The sequence below is a fragment of the Coturnix japonica genome, chromosome 15 (genome assembly GCF_001577835.2).
Source record: "Coturnix japonica isolate 7356 chromosome 15, Coturnix japonica 2.1, whole genome shotgun sequence".
In the NCBI taxonomy this organism is placed as follows: domain Eukaryota; kingdom Metazoa; phylum Chordata; class Aves; order Galliformes; family Phasianidae; genus Coturnix; species Coturnix japonica.
The window spans coordinates 9,452,886-9,465,196 of record NC_029530.1 but is presented as its reverse complement, the minus strand read 5'-3'; positions in this window follow the sequence as shown (position 1 = coordinate 9,465,196).

Here is a 12,311-nt window from a genome sequence, read left to right as displayed (position 1 = left end):
TCTAACATTGATTCAGCATCCTTTAAGCACCATAGAGCAAATGCTGGCAGGTCCAGGCAATTTGAAACCCTCTAATGTACCTAAGTGCTCTCTCACCCATTCTTCCTGTGTTTCAGAGTAAATTCTTGCTCCTTTGTCACTGAAGCTGTTTGCCTTAACCATATCATTGTCACCAGCTTTTAGTGGAGGCTGAAACAACAGCGGGACAAATCTCTTTGTCTGGGGCATCATTACTCAAACCATTCTCAGCTCCCTGCAATGGCAATGGGCCAGGGAAGATCCTCCTTGTCTTCCTCCCAGTTCTAATTTAATTACAGAAAGCGCCCTCGTTAGTCTTTATGCCTCCTATTAGTTGTGTTTCCCTTTGTGCTGATGTCGCTTTTATTCCTCTCCCATCCGACCTGTTATTCTCTTTTACATCTGCTCATTGACTCGGTCCCCAGTAACATCCTTCTCTCCAAATTCCAAATTGGGAAGGTATGGATTTGACTGGTGGACCATTCAGTGGATGAGGAAATGGTTGTGAGGTTGAATCCACGGTCGATGGCTCCATATCTGGATGGAGACTGATGATGATCCTCTGCTCTGCGAGACCTCACCTGGAGTGCTGCATCCAGATGGGGTGTGCTCAGTGCAGGAGAGACACGGAGCTGTTGGAGCACGACCCGAAGAGGGCTCTATGGGATGGAACACCTCCCTGTGAGGACAGGCTGAGAGCCCTTTGTGCTGTGCTGTTGGATGCTGGCTGTCTTTGGAGCTTGTCCCCTCTGATGGCAGAGCTGGGTTCTTGTCACACCAGAGCAGCTCTCGTTGTCTGCAGCACTCCCAGGAAAGAGGACAGAAGTGGCACTTGTTACAGTTTTAAAAGTCATTGACTCGTTTTGCTCCCGGCAGGGCAGGAGCTGGAATAATAGGAACTAGGAGCAATCAATCCCAGGCTATTAAAAATGGCACTTTGATAGGACCATTACATCAATTAATTCTAAAACGATCATTCAGTTTTAGGACCATGTGATGGGTTGCCATTTCAGCCTGTATTTCTGGGTTCTCATCTGTCACCCTGTGAGACACACGTGCTCTGGATATGTTGTGCCTGGAAGGGAGAGAGGTGTCATGCAGAGACCCAGCAATGCTTGGTGCCTGAAAGCGCCTGGAGGGGTGGGCAGCTTGGCTCTGTCACAGGCTAATCACATAATGAAGGAACACATATTGTACATCCCTCTGTTATTCGGAGCTGAGATCCCCTTGTGTCCCATCCCCTCTTAACGACTTGATGATGATGTGGTCATTAAAGATGGTTACTGGCTCAGGGTTCCTGCACATGAATTACCAGAGTAAAACGTTCAATGGAGAGGTTCAGAGCCCTTGCAGAGCCATGGGCATTTCGTGATTGCTAATTAATCCAGGGTGTGATTAACTGTAGGCAGTGTGGCTGCTGCTTTCAGGGCTGCAATGGGTAGAGGGCTGATGCAACACCAGAACAGTTGTGTGTGGGTCCCATCCACTCCCTGCTCCCTGGGTATCAACTCACACTGCCTTACTGTGCAGCTTAATGCAAAGCCTCTGGGCTCTGAGCCTGAGCAACACCCCTGCCTGGAACACCGATGATTAGGTTGTGTGGCTGCAGTGAGAAACTTTGGTTCTGGATCACTCAGCTCTGGGTCACAGGGAACTCCTCTCTTTGCAAACCAAACAGCTCCTTTTTTTCCGGCAATGCAGTGCACCTCCATACTGAGGAGGGCCTCATTCGTCATCAGTATCAGCCTGAATTTATTTACATAAGGCAGGATGCAGGTGACTGATTTCCCCATATTCCCCTCCATATTCCTCCTCCACATTCCCCTTTGTGGTGGCTTTGGAGTGATATCCACACCAATACAATGTGGAACCATCAGCTAACTGCTTCTGAGGGGCTCAAAGGCAGAAGGATTGCGGTGGGGTTGGCTGTGGCCCCACAGCACAGGGATGCTCCGTGCTGAACAGCATCACCCAGCTCTGCTTGCTGCAGGAAAGGAGGGGCAGACGTCTCTTGCAAACCCCACGTGCACTGGGGTTTCCTAATCTCAGCCATAGATCTTTGTATTTCCTTGTCTGTAATATTTATGTCTGACCTTTGCCACTCAGACATGTGTGCATGAGCTATGGAGGAAAAAAAAAATGAAAGATTCTGAGACCTCCTGGGCGTACAGCACTGCAGATGTCTACCAAAGTGCTATTGATTTCTCCAGGATCCCCTCAGGTCAGCTGTGGCCTCATCAGTTTCAGAGAGATCTAATGGGCTCTTGCTTCTGCTCCAGGGTTAAGGACTCATCCTGCTGGGATGGATTCCTGGTGTCTTTGCTGGGCTTTAAGTCTCCATTTCCCTGCAGTCCCCTTCACTCATTTGCTCAGTGTTGAGAGCACAGTGTCACCCTGTGCCATACAGAAGGCAGCTTCTCTCTTGTTTATCTCACCCCACTCTCTGGATGTCAGAGATGCTGAGCATGCAGAGCATCTCTGCTCTGTGCTGGCATCATGCACGGGGAGCAAGATGGGAGCACCATTTCAGTGCTGCTGCACAACAAAATAGAAGTGGTCCACAATGCCTTTTGTTCAGCTATCAACCCTATGATATACTGCATGAACGCTGGGGAAGGTGCTTGGGAAAACAAGGCAGCATGAAACAAAAGAAAGCACAATTTGTTGATGAATGCTTCCAGTGACCTGCACAGTGACATCCATTAAGGAGAGGCAGTTCTCCAATGTTCCTGTTGGACTGCTCAGACTGCACACTGCAGAGCAGCTCAGGATGCACTGCATGTGACTCCCTCAAAGTACCTGCTCTGCTGTGCAAAACAGGAATGAATCAGAAAACAGCAAAACACGGACTGGGGCCTCAGATACAGAGTGCATCAGGACCCATGTGCTCCCATTTTGAACATCTCTTTCCAGCAGAATCACAGCATCATTAAGGTAGGAAAAAAGAGCTCTCAGATCCTCAATCCCAGCCCACCCCCCACTGCCCACATCCCTCAGTGCCACATCCCCGTGGTTCTGGAACACCTCCAGGGATGGTGACCCCACCACCCCCTGGGCAGCTGTGCTGATTGATGCCTCACTGCTCTTTCTGAGAAGAAATTGTTCCCAACTGAAAGGAAACAATGGAAAAGAAGAGCAGGATGGAGGCTTCCCACTGATCCAGAACTGAATCAGCTTCATAAATAGGGGTCCCTGGGAAACTTGAGTGATGAACATTTCTTGCTGGGACAATGTGACAATTGCAATGCAGCGTTACCTTTGGTTTCAGAAGCTTGTCCATGCTGCTGGCTGAAACCTCATCCAATCCTTATAAAGGATGCTCCAGGAGTTATGGGGATGGTCATCTCTGAGCCCACACACGACCTCCGCCTCCTCCACAGCAAAAAGCAAAAAGAACCCTCTTCTACATGCCTGGTGTATATACAGTTGTTCTGTAAGGCAAAGCTCCTCGCCCTCCTTGATGTTTCCCCATGCTCACAGCTTTGCTGGTCCCATCACAGCAAACACCAGCTACAGGCCAGTGAGATGGTGCCGATAATAATAGGAACATCCACAACCTCTCATGCAGAGCAAATCGTTTCCAGACCCTTCAGTACTGAACTTTAAAGAGGACTTTGTGCCTTTGGTCAGTGCCAGATATCACAGAGATCACACCTGTGGTCAAACTACCCCACTTCTGTGCGTGTTCAGTTGTTGGCCTTTCCTTTGGGTTTTCTTCTTGTTCCACTGTAATTGGCCCCCCAGTTCATTCCCTTTAGTAGAATCGAAGATCCTGCCCTCTTCTTCGCTTGCATGGATCATCTGCCTTTGCCCGTGGTGGGATCTACATGTTCTGATGTCTGCACTCATCCACCTTTGACATCCTCTCTGCTGTGTCCCCATCCCCATTTTGCAGTCCCAAAGTCAGAGATGCCCAATGCCTTGTACAACACCCAGCAGTATCCAGACAGGATGGTGCCTCAACATGCTTCTCTCCTCCCTTGAGGTCTATAAGAATGGACATCAGGAGATAAGCAAAGTGGCTGTGACTGTAAGTCCTCTTGGCTCTACTGCCATGCTGTTCTGTTGGTATGAACCACTTCATTTATGGCTAACACATTCCTCCATGTCCATGTGGTGTAGATGTACACGAGCAGCTTAAAACAAAGAAATCTTTGTATCCCAACCTGCCTCAGATACGAGCTGGGGGCCACAAGACCCTTCAAGGCAGTGGTTCCAGAGAAGTCAAATAAATCAGAGAAGTGATTTTAAAAGAACATCTCTGGAATTATTAATCACTGAGAGCAGAAAATGAATTCCTAGAATGTAATACATATATTTAATGAAAACCAGGTATATGATTTTAAAACTTAATGGAAAAAAAGGAATGAATTTTTTAACAGTGAGGTTCCCGCAGCCCTCCCTTAGTCCCATTTCTCTGAGTGCTGAGGACATGGAGCAGCTGGAAGCCCCCAGGATGGGGCTGTTCATGTTCACCCATGGGAACAGGGCTGCACAGCAGGGCTGATGCTTCTCCCCTCAATGTGCTCCCCAAACCCTTCAAGGGCATAACATGCAGCTGTGCCTAATAGCTCTGCAGTCTTTTGCAGGCAGAAAGTAATTTTTTGAGGGCAGAAAGCTCAGCATGTTTTGTGTGGCCCTTCTGGAAGGGTGTACTGTGTTTCTGAAGCGAATCTTTTGCATCTATTTGGTTGTGCACCGGTTAAGTCAGCAGGAATACAACCGTATCGCTTCTGCTGCATAAAAGTAATTTATGAATTTATCCACTTCTTAACTTTCCATGTGCTGTCACATTTTTATTTTATATACAAATAAAAATATATTGGTGAGGAATGAAGTGCAATAGCTCCAGAATGGATGAAAACAATTTCGCCGGCAGAGAATGAAGTGCAGGGGCTCAGCTGCATGTGGGGATCCTCGGTCTCCCGTTAGGCAGAGGGGGAATGAATCCTTCACTCTAACTAAATAAATAAAGAGACCAACTGCCTTGGAAAGAATAACACGTTGTATGTCAAAATATATTTGAATGGGCCCATGCCAGCAGCAAGCCATAAAACACGGAGGATGGGGGCTTTAACAGCTCCTGTGTTCAGAAACTCTTCTGTTTCTCTGCTCTGCAGAATCGTTGCTTAAATAGGTAAGCAGTGAAAATGAACTTTAAAAAGCTGCATGTGTGGCTCTGTGCCTCATATGAGAGGACTGGGAGCTCCAAAAGGCTGCAGGAGGCTGAGAAGGCGATGCTGCCTGTAGGCGAGGTGCTAAGGCACACAGGCAGGGCTGTTGGGTGGGCAGGGGACCGGGTGACAAATATCATTGGCTGTGTGGGGATGTGGGGCTCCTGTGAACATACATATGCTCCTATGAACATCTATGGATGCTTAGCTTCAACATCCTGTGCTGACCTGCACTTCATCCCAAAGACCTGAGTGAACCCCTAGAGGGAATGACCTCATGCTGAGCCCAGAGAGGTTCAGGAGCAACAGCTTCTCCAAAAGAGAAGTGATTCATTGGGAAAGGCTGCCCAGGGAGGTGGTGGGTCACTGTCATTGGAGGTGTTCTGGAACCAGGGAGATGTGGCACTGAGGGATGTGGTTTAGTGGACAATGGTGGTGGTAGGCGATGGACTGGATGATCTTAGAGGTCTCTTCCAGCTTAAATGACTCTACGATTCTATACTGCCACACTGTGGGTTAATTTCTGTGCTGTGGGACAGCCCAGGCATGAAACATGTCCTTGCTCAGGAAGGTGATGGAGAGCCCTGGAAGGGGTTGGAGAATACCCACAGGTTTAAAGGGGCATTTCCAAGCTGGGACCCCATGCTGGCAGCTAAGAGGCCGAAGCCAGTGCTCTTGTATTACGGAGCATTTGCCTAAATCATAAAGCAGACAGAGATAGGCAGATGATGAGAAGGAGAGTACAGATTGCAACCCATTGGGTCATCAAAGAGGTTCAGATCTCCTACAGTTGCTAAGGCAGAGATCCTGGCTGCGAAATGAAAGGGAGTAGAAATTGGATAATTTGCAGCAGATGCTTGTAGTTCTATAAGCTCTCTGACTTCAGAAGAAGCCCTTGCTAACTGGATGGTGGCCAGCTCCTGCCACTGAAGGAGCATCTGGAGGCAGTCCCAGCAGGATGCAGGCAGAGACCTTCCCTGTTTGCTTATTGCTGCGGTGCAACAAACTGTGCTAAACAGGGAAGTGAGGCAGGTGGCTGCTGGTGCTTGGGAAAACAAAATGCCTGAGATGTGAGCAGGGATTCCTGCAGGAAATCAGCACCTCTGAAAGGCTTCCTGGAGTTCTCCCTCCTCCATATCACGCTGCAAAAGGACTTTGTGCCTGACTGTAGAGTTTGCAAAATAAAGAAAAACACCTTTTGGATTGAGGGGGAGCAGTGGGTTTTCTTGCTCTAATTCGGTGGATACAACACTTGTCTGGGGGCTTAATATTAAAGAAATGTCCACATTTGCTGCTGATCAGTGCCCATTTAAATGTATCCGGACCTTACTGCCTCTGTGGGATGGAGGCTGCACACTTAGTGCTCCTCCATAAACAAAAGTTCAGTGCTTAGCCTTGCCTACTTGAGCAGTTTGGCTTTCTGCAAAGACAGAGGAAAGCCATTAAAGGCTTTGCATTGTGTCCTCTCCTGGGAGCCTTCCCTGCCCACCCAGTTTTTCCCTGGTCATCTTACAGCTTTCTTGCTCTCAGAATGACAAATCACTTGATTGCTTCTTCTTTCTCCTTTCCTTTCCTGCCCTTTCCTTTTACATCTGCACATGATCCTGTTATTGCTTCACCTTTTTCCCCCCAAGCTGACCCAGTTTCTACTCTCTCTCTGTGTCACTGAACAGCTTCCCTGCTTGGGAAGGTTTTGTTCCGACAAACCTAATGCGATTCACTTATGGTATTACAAAGCCTCTTGAATGCTTTTCCTCGCAGGTTATTTTTTCCCCATGAAAACTCATTTATCAAGTATACTTTAAGGCTGCTGTCTCACCTCATGGTCCCTCCTCCCTCTTTTCCTTGCAGCGTTTACCATTTCGCGTCCATTTCTGCTCTCTCCACCAGATTCCCTTTGTTTGCAGCTGTTTGATATGGAGTGCAACACCTGGCACCCAGGATTGCCTTCAGTTCCTGAGGACGGAGGTATTAAGGAGGAACAGAGGACTGCGAATTACCAACAGACACGTAAGAACTGCAAATAATGAATGATAAAAAGCAAATATTTGGTCAGGCTGATGGGCACACAAACACAAGCAACACAATTCATGAATGAATGAAAGCCAACAGCCACTCCCAAAATATCTCAGCAAAGGGGAAACTGCTGACATAAATACTTTGCAAATGGCACATCAGAGGCTGAGCCAGAGGGGTTTGCAAACATTGCCTGAAAACAGAGAGCCCTGCAGACAGCCTTAACTGCTGCAATCCAGTCCTCTTCTCATCAGCTACAGCCCTTCCCAGGGAAACCATTGCCAGGCTTCATAGGAGACCATAGAACCAGAGAATTGTTTGATTTGGAGGGGACCTTTAACAGCTATCTAATCCAATGGCCCTGCAATGAACAGGGACGCCCACAGCCCCATCAGTGCTTAGAGCACCGTCCAGCCTGACCTTGGTTGCCTGCAGGGATGGGGCACCACCGCCAATCTGGGCAACCCGTGCCAATGCCTCTCCGGCCTATTGTAAAGAGCTTCTTCCTTATATCTTCAGTCTTTTCCACTTTTCTCCCCTACCGGCTCACAGAGAAGTTCTTCTCTCAGCTCTCAGTGCTAAACTTCATGAGAAATGGAGGATGAGATTGGAGGAGTGGCGGTAGGAAAGCACAAAGCAGAGCAAAGCCTCATGGAACTGAAATAGCTACACTGGGAACGTATGGGCATTTTTTTTTTCCTAGGAAAAAGTGCAAATTGGTTTTGTCATAATTGAATTTTGGTTGCCAAAATGCTTGTTTTCATCTTTTAGTCCAACCAAGATGTCAATCCAAGCTGTGCTTTGTCAGCAGCGCTGCTGACAGCCTGTTCTTCCTGGCTGTCCATGCTTCAGCCTTGGCACATCACCACCCCAGGGCTGCCTTATTGAAAGGAACCAGGGCACCTTCACTTTTGAATGCATTAAGATCAATTCTTAGGGTTTTCTATCCGCGTGTGACTTACAGCCCATAGAGTCACTGGGAAACTGTTGTTTGAAGTGACATTTCTGGGCCAGTGCCACATGGATTCTCGAGGCTTGTAGAAACTCTCTGGAATTAAAAGTAGTGCTCAGCATCCACTGCACTGCCAGCACTGACAGGGATGAGTTCAAAGCCTTCCACGGGACAAAGCATCCCAGTGCAATGTAGCAGGGCTGACCGTAACCCCAGCATGCAGAGCCATGGCTGAAGGTAGAGAAGCATGGAATGAGCAGGGTGGAAGTGTTCAGAACACAAGGACCAGCAAACCCTGGTGCTGCTGATTAAATCTGAGGGCAGCTGCGGCTCAGCTGAGCATATCCCCAGCCCCTTCCCTCCCCCACATACACACCGTGCCTTTGGGTAGCTCTTTAGATGTCTTCTTCTTGATTTTCCATTTTCCTTTTTGCTTTCCTTTTGCACTTCTGGCTCTGCACATTTCTTGCACCCATCCAAATGAGTGCAAGGGAACTGGGTTTTGCAGTGATGAGATGCAAATTAAAGGAGTAAAATGTCTTTCCAGAGGAGCTGTCTCACCTTGAGCTGGGCAGGAGGACTCTGTCATGTCCATGGGACAATGCAGAGCCCACACACCCTGGAAGGGAAATGCTGGAACATGTAGAGCCCCGCTTGGAGGCACTGAATGGCTGACAGCAATGCAGAATGAAAGCTCTTGGCACAACCCCCATTTCACACCCCCTAATTGCAGGGTGTATACATTGCTCTCATGGGTTAATTGGATTCCTTGTAGAGCATCCCTGTGTGTCAGTATCAGTCCCACTGAAGACAGGAAGAGCCACAGGGAGATGCTGCTGCTCATCCAAAGCTGTGCTCAGCTCTGGGGCTAAAAGTGTCATTGCATGTCTGGGGATGCACTTCTGCAGGCATTAATTGATAAGGTTGTTGCTCTTAAGATTTGTTTGAAAGACAAAAAAGCTCAGATAAACACACGTGTCTCCATTCTCTTCATCCTTTTCCAAGCATGTATTCCTTCTTTCTAAACTGTTCAGGGAGCTGAAGCTGTGTTAGGAGCACAAGGGGCATACAAAGCAGGGGATGAGCACACATCACAGCAGAGGAAGTTATCTGGGATTTCTTCCATCTTGTGGAGACCCTGTGAACCGCTTGTCAATGCCCTACACTAAACAAAGCCGTTAGCTTTCTGTGGGTGGCAGTGAAGGAACATTTTTTGCTTCTCTCCTCCCTTCTCACCCAAAGAAAATAATGTTTGGAAACACATCCGAGTTGCAGAAGTCTAAAACTGTCTCGAAATTTCACATTCAACCACGTGAATTGCATTTCACTTTTATTTCACTTTATTGGGTCTTCATTTTAATATGATTAGTTTATAGGGTTTCTTGACAGAGCAGTAATAGAACAGCACAATATATAGGCTGTCAATGTCATACTAAAAAAACAAATAAACTCTGTTAGGCTCTGTATGTTTTTATCTGTTTCTTATTCTATTTTCAAACCCACTGAGGTCTCTCTGAAGCACCTTGTTTGCTTGTTTTTCCCAGTGGCAGGTGTCTCCTGGTCACTGGGATGAGGCAATCTGAAAGTCAGAGTGGTCCTTGGTGCCATCATTCAGGCTCAGCTCCTCTCCCTCCAGCATTTAATAACATCTCCATCATCCTTCCCTACAAACCATTTTATTTCAGCCATTAACTCAGCGGCTTCGGGCTGCCCCATTCTCATTTTAATGAGATCTTTCTTCATACTGGGAGAGTAAACCTGTGTACATCATCAGGTTCATGAGAGCCTTGATGAGGGCTGACTTCAAAATGACGCTCAGCGCCCCAGGAATGCAATAGTGCTCAATGTGATTAACAGTTGTCTGGGAATTACACCAACATCTCTCTGCCCTTCATTTAGGAGTCTGTGCCAAAGCATTCAGCAGGGCACCTTCCAGTCTGCTGTAAGGGCACCTGTAGTGCAAGTGGGCAGCAGGATCTCAGGGGATGGAGAAATCAAGCATGGGATGTGGTGGAGTTAATGGAGGGCTGGCATCTCTTGGGGTGTGAGTTCCCTTACTCCCATCCCTGCGTGAGCAGTGAGGCAGTGCTGCAAACCTCAATTACAAGGCAGTGTTAAAAGCCCATATGGGAATTCATCATGGGAAACCACATTGAGACAAGCAGCATGAAAAAAGTACAGATTTATGGAATTTATTGGTCCTCCTCGATCCAGAGTGATGGTTATTCCATTAGGAAGTAATCATATTTGTCTGACAAGATTTACGTCTGCTAAACTCAGACTGACTCACACCTCTCAAAAAACACTTCCCTAAACGTATCCTGAAGGTACCCAATGACAGCTCTTTATCAGCTTCATTTCCACGGGGGTTTGGCACCAGGGTGGCAACGTGCAGCTCCCAGCAAAATTGATGATATCTATCAGAGCGATACGCGATGGCGGTGGCACCTTTGGTATTAAAGCATAACGAGATCTTTGATTCCTAACTTTGTATTTCATTTAGAAATGGGGTCCCGAACCCTTTGGGGCTTTGATCTGCTGTGCTGGGAATGCTTTGGCAGTTAATATTTGCTGTAATGAATACAGATGTGAGGAAGGCATCGGTACTTCACACATACCTTTCCAGTAACAAGTAATTTCCAACTCTCCTGCCTTCTAACACTGGTGATTTTCTCATTGTTAAGCTCCCAGATTATGACACTGATTTAATATGTGTTGCACTGGTGATAATAATAAGCAGCACTGCACATCATTAGGTCTTAAAATATTCTCCGTGAAGAGCGTATCACACTCAGTTTTAGAGAAAAACAGGGCGCAGCGTAACAACAAACCTGTGGTGCTGCTTCAGAACAGCTGCATAATGCAGAGCAAAACCCCAAATTTTAGGGTTGGCTGCCACACTAATTGCTCTCTCTTTGTCAGGGTTAGCCACGATCGTGGCCTCATTGCACTGGCTGTTGCCATATGTTGGTCAGACACAGGCTCTGCTTGACACATCTGCAATGGAAGATGCTGGTGGGCGATTCCCAAATGTTGGCTGACCTGTGGTGCTGTAATGCAGTGCCTTCATGTGCTCTGAGCTTCCCAAAGCCAGCTGGGATGCATCTGATCCCTTTGTGGGGTGCTTTGGATCCTGCTACGAGATCCCCACCAGCAACGAGACACTTCCAACCCTGGATCTCCCCAAGTTTTATATAATAGGTAAAATAATAATGTCTAAGGACACATCCTGCTTCACTGCTGCCATCCTTACACCGAGCTTTGCTTCCCCACAAAAAAAAAAAAGGGGCTTCAACTGCTGTAATGCAGCCATAATAAAGGAGATCAAATATCGCAGAACTGAGGGCAAAACTGCTCAGTGCAGGAGGACCGTCAGGCACATGGATCACTCTTCACGCTAATTGGCCTCAGCTGGGACATGAGTGATATTTGTTCTTACATCAGGAAGAATTTTACCAGAGAAAGGCCAGGGAAATTTTGACACATCTCTGGAGTGAATCAATCACTTTAATTAGACCATCTAATATATCTGGAAAAAATCCCAGAGACATTTTCAAGCACAAAACCCTTTGTTCATCATGGGACCCAAATGGCTCAGTTTTTTCCCCATCTGCACTGTCAGTCTGTTGGAAGCTGCCACCTCTCTTTGCTCCTTAGCCTCGCTGACACCTGCTCACTCACACTGATGACAACAGCATTTGTACAAATAATTTCTCTTGTCCTGTTCCAATCTTGTCTATCTTTATACTTCCCTTTGTTCTCTTTGGTGGAGACATAAGCTTACTTCGTATGCATCCATCTGCTCCAAATACTTTCTCTTCCCTTGTGCTCGCTTGCCTGAGTCGCTGTCATCTCCATAGTAACTTGGGAAAATGTTTTCTTTCCAAGTGTAGAACTGGACAGAAGGAACTGTGAGAGCCTCTGGATGACCACCAGACATCAATGGGTACAAAGCAGTAGGACAAGGAATAACAAAACCCACTCTGTTGCCAAAAGCTGACTTGTACCTGCCTATCAAGGTGCCTTGGTCTCATTTCCCTCCAACACAGGGTAAGCGATGCCCTGGCTCTTTTTGTGATAAAGGGCCCAAAATCTAAATGCAGAGTTTAGAAAAAAGTCCCTCTTTCAGGGAGAAACTCCCCAGGAGGTTT